This window comes from Passer domesticus, chromosome 17, assembly GCF_036417665.1.
Source record: "Passer domesticus isolate bPasDom1 chromosome 17, bPasDom1.hap1, whole genome shotgun sequence".
Lineage (NCBI taxonomy): Eukaryota > Metazoa > Chordata > Aves > Passeriformes > Passeridae > Passer > Passer domesticus.
In genome coordinates this window covers 8,929,484-8,944,071 of record NC_087490.1, presented here as the reverse complement: position 1 = coordinate 8,944,071, position 14,588 = coordinate 8,929,484, and positions in this window count along the sequence as shown.

Genomic DNA, 14,588 nt, shown 5'->3' with positions numbered 1-14,588 from the left:
CACATATGGGATGCCCTTACAGAAACCATCCTCTCCGTACTCAAAGTCAAAGCAATTAGGGCCCTGCAATGTTAGATTTAAAAAGAGACAGTTAATAGGAGATCTTCCATAATCCTTCACACCCAGGCTGCCAAAGCAGCCACAGTTCAGCAGGCCTTGTCCAGGCTGATTTTATGTCCTGAAAAATGAACAGTAAACTTGCACAGAAGCAAGTTATGTTTCTGCAAACTCTCTTCCACACAAACTAAATATTAATGACCTTAATAGCCATTAATGTGTAATGGCCATTTATTAAATTCAGAAAAATACAGGGCCTCAAAGCAACCATGTCATGGTTTCAGTACCTGGGCACTCACCACACAGCACCTGTGCCCCCTGTGCATGGCACGTCCCAGGCCACTGCTGCCTGAAGCCACCCTGTTCACGTGGCACCCACCTGCCAGTGGCAGCCCAGCCATGCTCCCAGACCGTGCAGCAGGAGCAGCACTGCCACACCATCACCTCTGGGTGTGCACAGAGAGCAGCCCCCTCTGCCAGGACAGCCACCACGGCTCCCCGTGTGCTGAGCAGCTCAGCGCCTTGCTTGACCTGGCACCCATCCACACAGCTCCTGCAGCAGCAGCACAAAGGAGCTGTGCCACTGGGGAGTGGGATGGCAGCAGTGGCATCTGGGGGGCTTCCAGGATATCAGTTGCAGGTGGCAGCATTAGATCTGCTGCCCCAGAAAGTCCTCAGTGCAACCTGGCCTCCTCCGGCTGGCTCAGGGCTTCACGGACGGTGTCAAGTGGCAACTTTCTCAATTCTGACCTTGTTGGAATTTGCTGCTGGGGGGGACACACCAGTCCATAAAGTTCCCATTAGTGTAAAAGCAGATGTAAGCACTTTGCTGGCAGAGCTCAGCAGCAGGGAAGCCTGCAGTTGATCAGTTCTGCCTCGCTGGTCACTGCAGTCAACAGGAATTAGCGCAGAGGGTTCCTGTGCCCCTCTCTCAAAGCCCACCCCTCCAAAAAGGATGGTTTAAAGAAGCCAGCCAAGTTCAGGCAGCACTCCAGGATAACACAGTAAATCCACGTGATCCGTGCTGAGGGGAGCCAGCCCCAGGCAGGAATAGCCAGCAGGAGAGCAGTGTGGATTTGTTTATTGCACTGAACACATCTGAGTATGGAGAGGTGCTGCTGCTCCCGTGAGGAGCTGGTGACTGCAGGGCCTCTGTGCCACATGACTCATTGCAGGACGAGGGACAGGCAGGTGGCAGCTGGGACTGGCCTTTGCCATCAGCTCCCACAAGGACACCCAGCACCCCCAGACTGTCACAGCCAGGGAGCAGCACCTGCCCCTTCCCCATGAGGGGACCCCAGACCCCGGAGCACCTCCCTGGGCTGGGGACCCGAGTGCAGCCCCTCAGAGCCCAGCCACCAAATGGGCCACAGTGCTCAGCAACAGGGAGGAAAAAGGCAGCAGTAAAGGCTGCTGTGGCCATGGTGCTTCCTGTCACTGGAGGTGTGGGACTGCCAGTCCTCCACCCCCGTGCTCCCTCTCCATCATGCTGCACTGAGAACCAGCACCAGCTGACCTGGTTTCAGCCAGTTTTCCTTCATGATTAACACTCTCCGGGCTCATGCTCACTCTGTTATTCTCACCAAATTAAAGAGCAGTCCTGGATCCTCGTTAGATTTGCTCACATTTGAGCAGTGTCATGTGGTCAGTAGCCCATGGCAATACACTAAATTAAAGGCCTAATGCAGAATCCACCTACAAGCCTGACAACTAATGAATCGAGGGCTTCAGGCCCCAGAGGAGCTGTGCTGGGATGAAGCCACTTCACACCGAGCCAGAGCACAAGTGCAGTCCCTGGGCTGTCATTCAGAAATAAAGAGTTGTTGAATTTTATTCACCACAGGACACAGAAACAACAGCATCTCTGTAACTAACGCTGGTTTGCCAGAGAGCCAGGCTGCAAGAAGCCCTCTCAGCGCTGATCCCCCAGGGCACAGCAGCTCCTGCCTGAACACCAGAGGTGCTGCAAATGACCTCCCACTTGGCTTCAATGGACTGGGGATGAGTCCTCATCAGGGACATGCTGACTTTTCCCTCTGGTCAAAATTAATACCTCCACCCACCCCTCCAAACCATGCTGGTGCTCCAAAGTGCACAACACAGCCCCTTCCTGTGCCCCCAGCTCTTCCTCTGTGCCCCAAAGGGCTCAGGGGAGCTCAGCTGCCCATGCACAGCACCCAGACCTCACAGGCACCCATGGGGCTACACATGAGAGCAGACTGTGGCTCCACACTGGGCTCTTAGCACCCTGTCCCCATCCCCAGCAGCAGCTGGGCAAGCACTGCATGTCAGCTCTGGGGCCAGTGCTGCGGCCATCAATTTTGCTCTGAAGCATTTCAAGTTGGAGCTGGAGCCTGGAAAGGTTCAGCCTGTTGCATCAGACAGCTCCAGCCCTGCAAAGGTCAGGGCTGTTTTGGTAAGGAGCTGTTTGCTGAAGCCTCCCCCTCCCCCAGATCCCTGCTCTCGGCCACAGGCTCCTGCACCCATAGCCCTCCCCGTGCTCACACACTCACACTCTGCTCAGCTTTGGCAATGGAGAAGTTCCACACCAGGACACTGCTCCTCGCAGTCAGCACACGTGTGCCATGAACTGGAGCTGTGCAGCGCTCCTGGGGCACCCAGCGTGGCACTGGGGGGTCTCCCCTCCTCTGTGCCCACCCCTCGTGCCCCTGCTACAGCTGGGAGCCCAGGCAAGCCCTATGCCAGGCAGTGGTGACACTGCCAGTGCCACCACCCACTGTGTGTTCCTGATGGTCACAGTCATGGACCTGAAACTCTCTCCTCATCTCCACAGCAGAGGCAGAGCCACAGCACAAGGACAAAGCAAGGTGTTCTCTGCTCAGGCTGGTCTGAAACGCCCTGGGAGGAGCTGCCCCAGAAGGCACCACACTGCAGAGAGGACACCCAGACCTTTGGGGGACAGGAGGATGCTCCCAGTGACCCCCAAAACTCCGTGCTGGGGGCTCTGCAGGCGTGGGTGGTGCAGAGCAGTGCTGGGAGCAGCCAGCCAGGACTGCAAAGGGAGGAGGGTGGTGAATGGGGTGGTGAGCTCTATCAGAGCCACCCTCCAGCCAGGAACAGGGGATTGTCCCCCTCTCCTCTCTGCAGCTGGCATCCATCCATCCATCCATCCATCCATCCATCCATCCATCCATCCATCCATCCATCCATCCATCCCTCCCTCCATCCCAGAGAGGATGCCAGGGCAGGGAGGAGAACTTAAGGCTGAGATGTGTTAATTGGTGCTGGTGCACAGCCCATCCTCCCCACGTTCCTCCATCTGGACAAGGCACCACCACTTCCCTAAAGCCATCTTTTCATCCTAAAGCAAGAGCTGCATTTTAACATTAATTCTTTTTTATTCCTAGACAGACTTAAATCTCATTAATTTTAAGACACTTCAAGCTCTCTTTAGCAGCCCCTAACATAATTCTCCTAACTTAAGATACAAGATACTAGATAGAAGTAGCCAATCCCGTTTATAATTGTATATATGACCAGCAATTCAAATTCACTTCCCTTGATTTAATGTCCTATTTGTATTCTATCAATAAATGGAGTTCTCAGGACCATACTTAAATGGAAGCAGCACTATGCTCTGATAGCCAAAGCCAGCAAAAAAAAAAATTGCATCACTAAACTAAAATGTCTTGTAGTATATGATTCCTTGACTTATTGTTCTCTCCTCTTCACTGCACTTGAATATTAACTGTTGTATTAATAGCTCACTCTTAATTATCCATGAGTAATGTACTACAACCAGAAAATTAATGGAGGGAAGCACCACAAAAATGGAAAAGAATTCTTCCTATCCCAGATATATTTTCAAGCACATTGTGAGAGGAAGAAGATACACACTGCCTTGGACACAGCCAGAGAAGAGGCCAGTGCTGGGGAGGGTCCATTGCTGAACCCAGGGATGGGCACTTGCCCTGCTGGATTCTGCTTGCCATGGGAGGGAGGTTCTGAGCAGGGGTCCCGTAGTGATCCCAGAGAGCTGGGGTGGTCTGGAGAGGGGCAGCAGAGCCAGCCAGTGACTTTGGTTCTCCAGCCCATGATGAAGGAGATTAGCGGGACCAAAGTGGGAAAATTACAGTTGTTAAGGAAGACTTTGCCACTAAACATATAATTCAACTCCAGATTTCACTGTAGAAGGAATCTGAACTGGAAAACAGTGTCAAAGGACAGGGTGTTTTCATGGATGACGTGGATTCTCAGAGTTAAACGTTACAGCTGATGGGAGTGCAGAGATATGCTGCACCCCTCGTTCATCACCACCCCTGACCTCTCATCTCTGCCAGGACGTTTTCCCTCCCTAGGAGCCTGTTGGGAAGTGCTGCTCACCATGATGCCATGATGTGTCTCTGCCCCCGAGCTGGGACAGGGACAGTGCCAGCCTGGCTCCCCCAAGGCAGCCAGGAGCTGCACAGGCAGGGCCACCACATCCATCTCCACGGGTGTGATCCTGGGGCTGCTCCAGAACACTGGAATGGTGAGGTGCCTAATTAAATATGTGCCTCCCAGTGCTGGAGCCCTGCAGCAGCCATGAATTATGCAGCGGCTCACTTACATGTCAGCAGGATCACAATATTGATGAGCTATCCTGCATGTAATCTGATAAAAACCAAGATAAACTCAGCAAAAATTGAGTGTAATATGATCCTTTCCTTTCAATAAACCACTTCCAGCCCGGCACTGGGAATGTCTCTCCAGGCTCCCTGCTCACCTCAGGCAGCCAGGCCCATCAGCTCCTCAGCATGGCCCAGCAGGGGCACGGAGCAGCAGCGTGCTGACAGCGTTCCCTGCACCTGCAGGGCAGCACTGGGTGCCTGTGGAGCCTACCTGGGGATATTTCTGAGCCCTGGTGCTCTCCACAGCGCCAGAGCATTCCAAAAGGTCTGTGTTTTGGCATTTAGATTAATGCTGGAGACAGGGAGGAAGAAGTTGCCATGTCTCACCCTGACTCCCTCCTCTCTGTCTGAGCAAATGAAGGATGACAGAGTGCAACTCCCACTCGGAAATGCTTTCCAGTGCTCACACAGACCCAGGTCCGACTCCAGCTCCCGTGACAAGCCAACTGCTTTGGAAACCTGGGCCGGATGCTTTCGGTGCCCTGGGAACAGCCAGCAGCACAGGCTCCTGCCCTCAGCTGAAACACATTCTTCAAGAAGCACCTCGAAGAGAGGGGAGAGGCTTCTGGCCACGTTTGGTCACTGGACCCATGCAGAAGGCAGAGGAATGTGAGCCAAGGACAGAGGATGCTGCTCCCTGCCCCAGCACTTCCCCAGTGCAGCAGGGACTGGGGCTGCTCCCCCTGAACTCAGCAAGACCTTCAGAGAGCCCCTGAGGGCAAGCAGTGCCCACCTGCCCGAGGCAGGGGGTCCCCAGCCCACCTCCCTTCCAGACAATGCCAGAGACAGTGAGGAGAGAGCCAAGTGATTGCCTTCACCTTGGGGACACACACTGGAGCCTCCTCAGCAGCCTCATTCCCAATGTCCCTGTCCCATCAGATTCAGGGACATAACAAGGTGATCACTTCATTGACAAGAAGCAATGGATGAAGAAGAGACAGGAAGGTTACACCAACTCTGGAGCCTGCTGGACACTGGCAGGGGCTGGGGATCCTGTGGCAGCCCATAAACCCCACCACCAACCCCAGTGCTGGCAGGTCATTGCAGGAGAGGTGACCATCAAAAGCTTGTTTGACCTCCCAAGGGACATTACTTCAGAGCACAAGAACAAAGTTTCAAAAGCAGAGCACTGCTGGTTTTCTTCTAAAATGATATTTCAATGTAAAGAGAGAGGAACACAAAGACTGAGAAATACTCAGACTGGGGGATCCGCCCAAGAGAACCAAGAAATGGCAGGAAAAGACCAGTAAAATAAATGACTGATGAATGCAAAGACCTCAGTAGCTGAGCAAGTCACCAGCTCCCAGCTCTGCTGCTCCTCTCTCCAGACCTCTCTCTGGCCCGTGGGAGGGAATTAGCTGGGTAAACTCTAGCTGGAATCTGCCCTGAGAGTCAGGGAGGACAACACCACAGTCAGCACCATGGCCAAACCAACCAAGCACAGGCAGCACCAGGCTCTCCACAGCCACAAGTTCCTCCAGTCCCTGACGTTGCAGGAGGGGTCTGGATGCAGCCAGGTCCTCCTTGCCCCAAAGGCTGCTCTCCCCCATGCCCAGGGGGTCTACACTGGCCCTGCAGGTGCAGCTGGGGGGGAGTTGGGCTGGCCCAGCACCCTGCAGGGGTCTCAGCCCCACTGATAAGCCTATAGGGAGGGACAGGAATGCTGCTGCCTGGAGACGCCTCATTGCACAGATGTGTCTGTGTCTGCGCAAGAGAGAAACTTTCACAGTTTTACTGCTTTTCAAATATTTTAATGCAAGCCATTTGGTGTCATATTTTTAAAAAATGGGTACCAGCACAAGCTACATGCACATTAGCAACTGTCTCTCTATTAGTGTAAATACAAGAAGCAGAAAAGCACAGTCTGACTCCTAATCCATATGGTTATTCCAAATAGATTGCATGGTCTTAAACTTTGGCTTGTTAGAATGGATCTTACATATGGAAAGAATTAAAATGCTGGATTTACAGTGCAGGCTAATCAGAACATGTTTAAATAACGATGCCCCAGCAGCCCCAGAGGGTCACAGCCTCCCAGACACCTGGTGGAGAGGCTGATCCTGCTCCCACAGAAAGCACCTCCCCAAAGCCCGGCGTTGCAAGAGCTGCACCGTGGCGCAGGGCAGGGCAGGATCCAGCCTCCAGCACTCCAAGAGAGCAGGCTGCAAGGAGGAAATACCTCATTTCCCACCGACTAGTCCATACAAGCACAGACAATAGGGCCAAGTGTGCGCTGCCGGCAGCGCTCCCGCGTCGGAGTGCTGGCCAGCGCGGGCTGCTCTGCCCGGACTCTTCCTATCTGAAAAAGCCATCAGCCCGCCTGCTCCTTCACTTAGAATGAAAGGTCACTTCAGGGCTTTTAGGGTGGTTTTTTTTCAAACAAAAGAATTATCTCGATTTGGGGGGAATTTTTTTTTTTTTTAAAGCTATTAAAAGCAAAGCATGATATCACTGTTAACAAAACCAGAACTCATAGGAAGGTGGATATACATTACTTAGTTCTGCTAATTCATTTCTGGACAAGGCCAGACTCATCTTGGGTGCTTCAATACTTCCATGTCCACCACCACAAATCTAAACATGTTCCACCACCAGTCTCCTTGCAGCAATCCAAGCCTCTCCCCTTTTATTCTGATGTTGTTTCCATGTGAGTCAGTTGCCTTTTTATTGCTCCTCTAAATACAGCTTTCTCCAAAGTTGCTGAATTTCTAGACTTGGAAGCATGACAAAAGAATGCACTGATTCACCCCCCTGCACAGAGCTGGCTGACACCTCCCCTGGAGCAGGGTGACCAGTGTGAGCCAGTATGAGCCCAGCAAAGGAGATGTGGTCTGGGGAAATGGAGCCCAGCTGCATCTCCAGCCATCCTAGACTCTGCAGTCTGCCTCTCTGCTGACCAGATGACAAACCCCAAACCTGGTCCCACACCAGCCCCAGGACTGGTCCTGTATTGTGCCACGCCACTCAAGCTTCAGTCCGTGTGCTGGAACCAATGCCATCCATAGCAGTCCAGCTCTCCCAGCTCCACCCAGATCAACAACACTGATCAGCAATGCTCCTTGTCCTGGGGGGTCATCAGAGGCTGTGCAGAGCAGAGGGGGAGAGGGTTTCAGAAGCACAGCCAGCCCTTAATGACTACATCAAGTGGTAAGTCAGTTATTGGTCTCAAACTGCCAGAAAACATCAGCACCAGGGACCCAAGTGGTGTTGAGTGTCTCCTCCACTCCCTGGTGCAGGGAGGTGTGCCACAAGCTGAAGGGCAGCCCCATGGCCAGAGACACCAAGGAGCAGGATCACACCCCCAGCCCACACCTGCTCCCTCCTCAGCCCTGGCCACAGAGAGCCACGTGCTGGGGTTCCAGATTGCCACCAGGAATGAAAGCCAGCCCCTCCATGGAGCTGCAAGGGGGCTCAGCTGTGTCAAGCTGGCAGCACCCAGCACAGGGCAGCTCTCAGCTGAAGCCCAGAATGGTTTCCCCATGGTCCATACTGCCAGCTATACAGGAGCACCTTATCTGTGTCAAAACCATCATCAGATTCTGCTGCCAAAAGATGCAGAGGAACTTGGAAAGGCCACAGATGAATAGCACAGTTCAAACCATCCCCTTGGTACTGAGAACAGTTCTGCACAAACACACTGCACTGACTAGGGCCTAACAGGCTCTTCCTCTCTCCAGCCTCTCATTACTGAGGATCAGGAAAAGAGCATATGCTCCTTTTGGTTTTTAAGGAAATTATTAAATTGGGCTCAACTTTTCATCTTTCCCACAAAAAGGTGCTCTGTCATCTCGTGCCTGTTCACCTACACAAAGACGAGATGACATCTCTGGCTAAAGGCCGACAGTTCTGCACCTCCTTGTCACTTTTAACAAGAAAATAATCCTGCAGAAACACTTGAAAAACAAATCGGTGTTGACACTCCTCATCTGCTAGGTACACTTTACAAAAGGAAAGAAATACTGCATTAGCGTTTGACCCCCTCACCTTTCTGACATTGGAAGAAAATAAAGAGGGAAGGCTCAGAAAAGCTGATGCTGAAGGGAGAATGTCAGGAGAGCAGGCAGAGCTCGAGGCTGGAGCCCCCAACACAGCAGGCAGGGCTGGGCCAGCCCAGGCAGAAGGGAACTGTGAGCTGAGAGCATCAAGGAAGCTGCAAGGGGCACACAGGAGTCCCAGGGATGGGTGAAGAGATGCTTCTGCAGACGAGGGCATGAGAACTTAAGGAGAGACCATCACCAAAAAGCTTCTCAGCGCAGCAAAGCCCTTGGGCTGGAGTCAATCCCTCCATGTGTGTGAGCAAACATCCTGCCCCCTGTCTTATCCCTACCCCACAGCAGTCCTGTTCCAGCTCCATCCTTGCACCATTTCATGGCTGTGTAGTGCTGAGTGGCTCCTTGCACTCACAAGAGACTGCCTTGTCCTGTTCTAAATGCCCCTGAACCACGCAGCACACTTCCAGCTCCTGACCTCTGCAGCAGGAACGAGAGGTTTTCCTCAGCTCCCAGCACTGTCAGCTGCTCCCTTCATTCTGGGCACGGTGGATTTCACCAATAAGTCATGCTAACACCACCTCCTCTTCCCTGAGCAGAGGCTACTGAGAAATAAAACTGAGCTTTGTCTTCTGAACAGCCAGACACCCTCCACGAGAGTTCTCCCAGCACAGGCAGCTTCCCTTTGGACACAACACTCGGGTGACTTTCCACGTACTCAGGCACCAGATGGTCCCACTGCTCCCCCAGTGTGGCTGGGCACAGCTCTGCTGCCAGGCACAAGCCCTTGCCTGTAGGAGGTGGGGGCACTTCGAGGAACTCCCAGAAATATTTTCCCACCGGTAGCTGCCGGCCTGAGCTAATGCGACATGACACGTACCTCACCAGGAACAATGTGCTGACATTCCGAGCCTGCTCACCATGCTCCCAACCACTGTCACTGCAGAGAGACCACGGGCAGGGGGATACATTTCCCCCCTGAGCTTGTTCCAAGCACCCTTTGAGGTGTCACTGCCGTGGAAGGCCTGGCAGTCCCTCCACAAGACAGCTTTGTAACGGGTAGCACTGTACCATGGTAATGTCAGCTGGAGCAGGAGGACAGGGGGAGAGGCAGTGCTGCCTGAGCAAGGAGTCTCCTGCAAAGCCACTCTCATTAAGTGTCCAGGCACAGCAGCAGCTTCACATCCTGCAAAGATGGATCTGGACTCTGCCCCATCTCTGTAAAAGGTGCAGCTGCACACATCAGACACAAGTGCCAACTGTTCACAGCCTAAAGACAACCCTTGCACCAACAGCTCCCTCTGAGAAAGGGCTCTGTCCCTGCAACACCCCCAGGAAAGTGCATGGGAAGTTCTTGGGACAGATCCCCTCCAGGCTGCAGGTGGGGAAATGCAGGGAGCATGACAGAGCACGGTTTGTGTGCCGAAACCCCGACACCCGCCCGTGCCCTGCTTACACAACAGCGTTACACAACACCGCGCTGCCCTGGGTTGCATAAGGCCAGGACAGGCACACCCGAAACCCAGAGACAGCGACGTGCTGGGACAGCAAACCCACTGCTGGTCACCCAAAAGGACATTCCCACCATGCTGCCTGCCCAGTGGCCCTTCCAGGCCACTCCTGAGAGGAGGCAGCCCAGCACAATGGCAGGAAGAACCACAACGTGATACCAGGAGGCAAGAGAAGGAGCTATTTCACCACATCCTGGGAAAATGCTGATTTGACCCCAAATCACAGGACCTGGAGAGCTCTTTCTTGCTGCACAAAGAAATTGTTGTAACTTCTGCAGAATTTAAGGTAAATTTTGTTAGAGATCATCCAGGGCCAGCCCAGCACAAGGGGCAAGCAGCAGTTCCACATATCAGCAGGTTTCAGCTGGGTGACAAAGGCAGCACTATGGTCATCACAGTTTGTAGCTTCTACCCCAAGCTGCTGCAAGAAGGAGCAGCACTGCCAGGTGCTGCCATACAGCAGGTGTGAACTCCTGGTCTCTGTTTCAAAAAATCCATCCAGTACATCCCAGTGTGTGAAGAACAAAGCATCTACCACAGCACACAGCACAGAGAAGGCTGCTAGGAAGGATGAGGCTTGAGTTCCTCCCCAGCCACTAAAGTTTCCATTTTCTGCACCCAAGCCAGATGCCTGCAGCCTGAGCAAGGATTTACGACAGCATAAGCTTCAGAGTCCCTCTGCTTCTCAAGGAAGTATCAGGAAATAAAAGGGCAATTGCATTAGTCAGTCATCAGGAGTTCAGGGTTTCTGCTTGGTTTCAGTGACAGCAGGTAAAAAAAATTTCTCAGCTGCCTGAGTGCAGCCAGCAGCCCTGCAGGAGGCCAGGCACGTCCCTTCCCAACACACTGCATGCCACACCACCAACACCTCTGCTCTGGTGGCTGCAGGACCAAGCTCAGGTCATTCAGGGAGCACTGTCCCAGCCTGAGCTCTGCAGCTCTTGCCTGTGCAGGGGGTGGATGGAAATGCAATGCCTGGAGGGTCTGAGCATCCCCGTGAGGTTCTCCCAGCTCGTGGGCTGGTGTGGGGAATTTAACCTCTGCTGAAAATCCCACCAAGAGGAGATTTGCCTCCTCCCCAGCTGCATCCCACCAGCACCCTCCTATCCCCTAGGGACACCAGCCCTGCTCTCCATGGGCCCTACACCCAGGTTCTCAGTGGTGGCAGATGTCCCCATCAGCGAGGTCACAGACGTCTCCCCCCACCTGTTAGCTCAGCGTGCTTGGTGGGAAGGCCACCCACTTCTGTGGGAATGCTGTTCAAGGTTACATTATGAGCAAATTCCAGTTTTTTCACAACATAACTAAGAAAATACCACTATCCAGATCTGAAACTCACCTTGGAAATGCCACTAACGTCCTCCCTCTTCCTCTGTGTGTCCCTTCTCACAGCTCTTGGCTGGTGACCAGCCAGCCAGTTTCACCCACAGTGCTGCCCCAAATAATTGGTTTCTTCCCTCATTTAACAATTCCTAAAAGGCCACTGCAAATCCTTTCAACAAAAGCTGAGGTAGCCAAATCCAGCTTCTACTAGCCTCTTTCCCTCTCCTCCCCCCAGATATAAATTTTATACTTGGACCTACTAAAGTTGGCTGAAAATAATGATAACTGACAGATGCTGGGTTAAATAGGCCACAGTCTTTCCCTGGGGCCTAATTTAGACCGGATATCAAAATGATACAAAATATCATTGCTTGCCTTCACTCCATCAGGACATCTGTAGACAGACCCATATTAACTCCTTCCTGGGAACACTGAATTTGCACTGTCACCTTGCAAGAAAAAGCACTTTTTTACCTGATCTCCTGCCCTGGATCTCATGCTCCAAGGTGGCTCCTAAGCAAAGTCTCTTTAGTTCCAGCCCAGTTTAGTGCCAGGTGCTGGGCAGGTCACACCAGCTGAGCCTCTGCCCCTCGTGGCACAGCAGCCTCAAGCCATGACCCACCCGTGGCACTGCGGTGTGTGGGGCACAGGACCCCCAGACCAGCCTGGGCACACGGCTTGCACCACTCAGGACAGGTAATTAGAGGCTGTATTCTAATGAATATGCACAAGGGGGCAGAGTCAGAGTTGTGCACCTGAGGTAAAGTTATGCATATTTTAATTTTTCAACACTTGGCAGTGCAATCTAACTTCATTCACTTGGCCTCCTGCATCTCCTTTCCTAGGAGGCATGTTGGGTTTGTTTCTTTTCGGAGGAAAAGGAAACATTACAAAAGATCGCCTTTGCCTCATCAAGCACTCAGGGTAAAGCCCAGGAGCAATCCCAAGCCCCAGCCCAGACAGGGTGCATGTCACATCCTCACTGGCACCTGCCTGCACCACAGGCAATGGGTGAATCCACTGACAAGACTGAAATGTCTAACTACCAAGTCTCATTTTCAATTGCTTATAAATTTACCAAGGATTAACTGATCAGCCCCAATTTTCCTTGGCAAATGCATGAGCTGGACTGGATATATTGATTTGAACATTTAATTCAGAATTTCTTGGTTATTTCTGAGAAATATTTCTCATGCAAACTCTCCATCTCTCCCACTCTCTTTGCTTTCGAGGGCAAAGGCACATTGTGTGTTCTGAAAAAAACATGAGTTTGATTTACAGAGTTATTGCTGTCACTCAGTTACTGTACTAAACAACAAGCAGTGAAAGCAGCTCCAATAGAAGCAGCAGCATTACAGCCACCTCCACTCCACACCTGCCCACAGCTGGCTGCAGCTACAGCCCTCAAAGCTCTCCATCTCTGAGGGCTCAGAGCTCCTGAGGCCTCAACAAAACCCACAGAGTGGGCCAAGGCTGAAGAAAACACAGTTGGTGCTTTCAAGTGAAGTTGAATTCAAAGAAAATCAGTGCATCAGTTTAGAGCTGTAAATGCTAAACTCCGGAAGGGGATCATTTGTGCTCCCATAGACTCATAAAACTGTATTAAACATTAAGTACTATGTTAAAAGGACATTATTTCCAAGTCCCAAATGGAGCATTCAGAAGTTAGGAATGCCTCTGCAACCTGCATTTGACCTTGTTTCTTTCAATTGTGACAGACTTGGGTTCCACTGATTTTCCTCTGAGCTCAGGCAGGCGCTGGATGCTGGAGCTGTCTGTGAACAAACTGAGAATAAAAGTGGTGGACACTGATGCCATCAAGATCCAGCTTTGCCTGCTGGAGCTGGGAAGTGTGGGTGCAGGAGACAAAAATGGCTAAGGGAAGCCCACGAGTCCCCACAGAGCACTGCTTGCTGTACTCACCACTGGCAGATCTGCCCAGGCACTGCTGCCAGGCTTCACACCCTGTGGGGCTGGAGAGGGGGCTGCAACAGGCTGGCAGCCCCCAGAGCCAGGGAAGCCCCCACAGCTTCCCTGCAAGGCTGTATTGTGGTCCTGTGACCCAGGAACCCTCCCCAGCCCTGCCTTGGGCTGGATGAGTCCTGCTGCACGCTGGATCTCTGGTGCAGGGCTGTGGGGAAGGGCACAGGGCAGCAGGGCACAGGCTGAGCTGGGCACGGGGTGTGCCAGTGAATTGAGCACTTAAGTGGACACTGAACACAGCTGAGCTGTCAGCGTGTCAGCACGGGGACTCCTAATCCCAGCCTGTGTCAGGGACAGCCAACAGCCTCAACATAATTGCAGAGAGGCACAAGCTCATGGCCTGGCAGCAGAGATGCTGCTACTGATCTGACATGTGCAGCAGGGCAAGGCAGCAGCAGCCACCCAGGATCAGATCCTCGGAGCTGCTGTGCAGAGCAGCACCACAGCCCAGGGAGCTGCTCCTCTGCCTGCCAGCCCACAGCTGTAGCCATGATGTTTTATGAAAAATCCTTTGCTAGGATTTTTTCCTATTCTAGCTGAGAAGCCTCAGAAAAGAAATGTGAACAATTAACTATCTGATGGCTGTGGAATGTGGTCTGGATATTGTTTACCAACAGGTGCATCTGTGATTGGTGCATGTTGGTTGTTTCTAATTAATGGCCAGTCACATTCAGCTGGCTCAGACTCTCTGAGAGTCACAAGCTTTGTTATCCATTCCATTCCTGTTCTTTCTAGCCTTCTGATGAATCCTTTTCTCTCTATTATTTGTAGTATAGTTTTTTAATAGAGCATTGCAATATAACATATATCATAATATAATAAATCAGCCTTCTGAAACATGGAGTCAAGATTTGCATCTCCTCACACAAAGCATCCACCATACACAGCAGCACCCCAGCAGAGCCCAGCACTGCTCTCAGCAAGCTCTCCTTCCTTCAGAGGGCAGGGAAAACAGGGATGCCACAGAAAAGGGATTCCCTCAGCCTGTGGGCAGCCAAGCAGTGTTTATACCTGTGTGTGGTACCTGCCACGCTAACATGTCAGGTTAAAGAGCCAAAGCATGTCAGAGCCCCCAGCAGCAGCTCTGGTGCTTT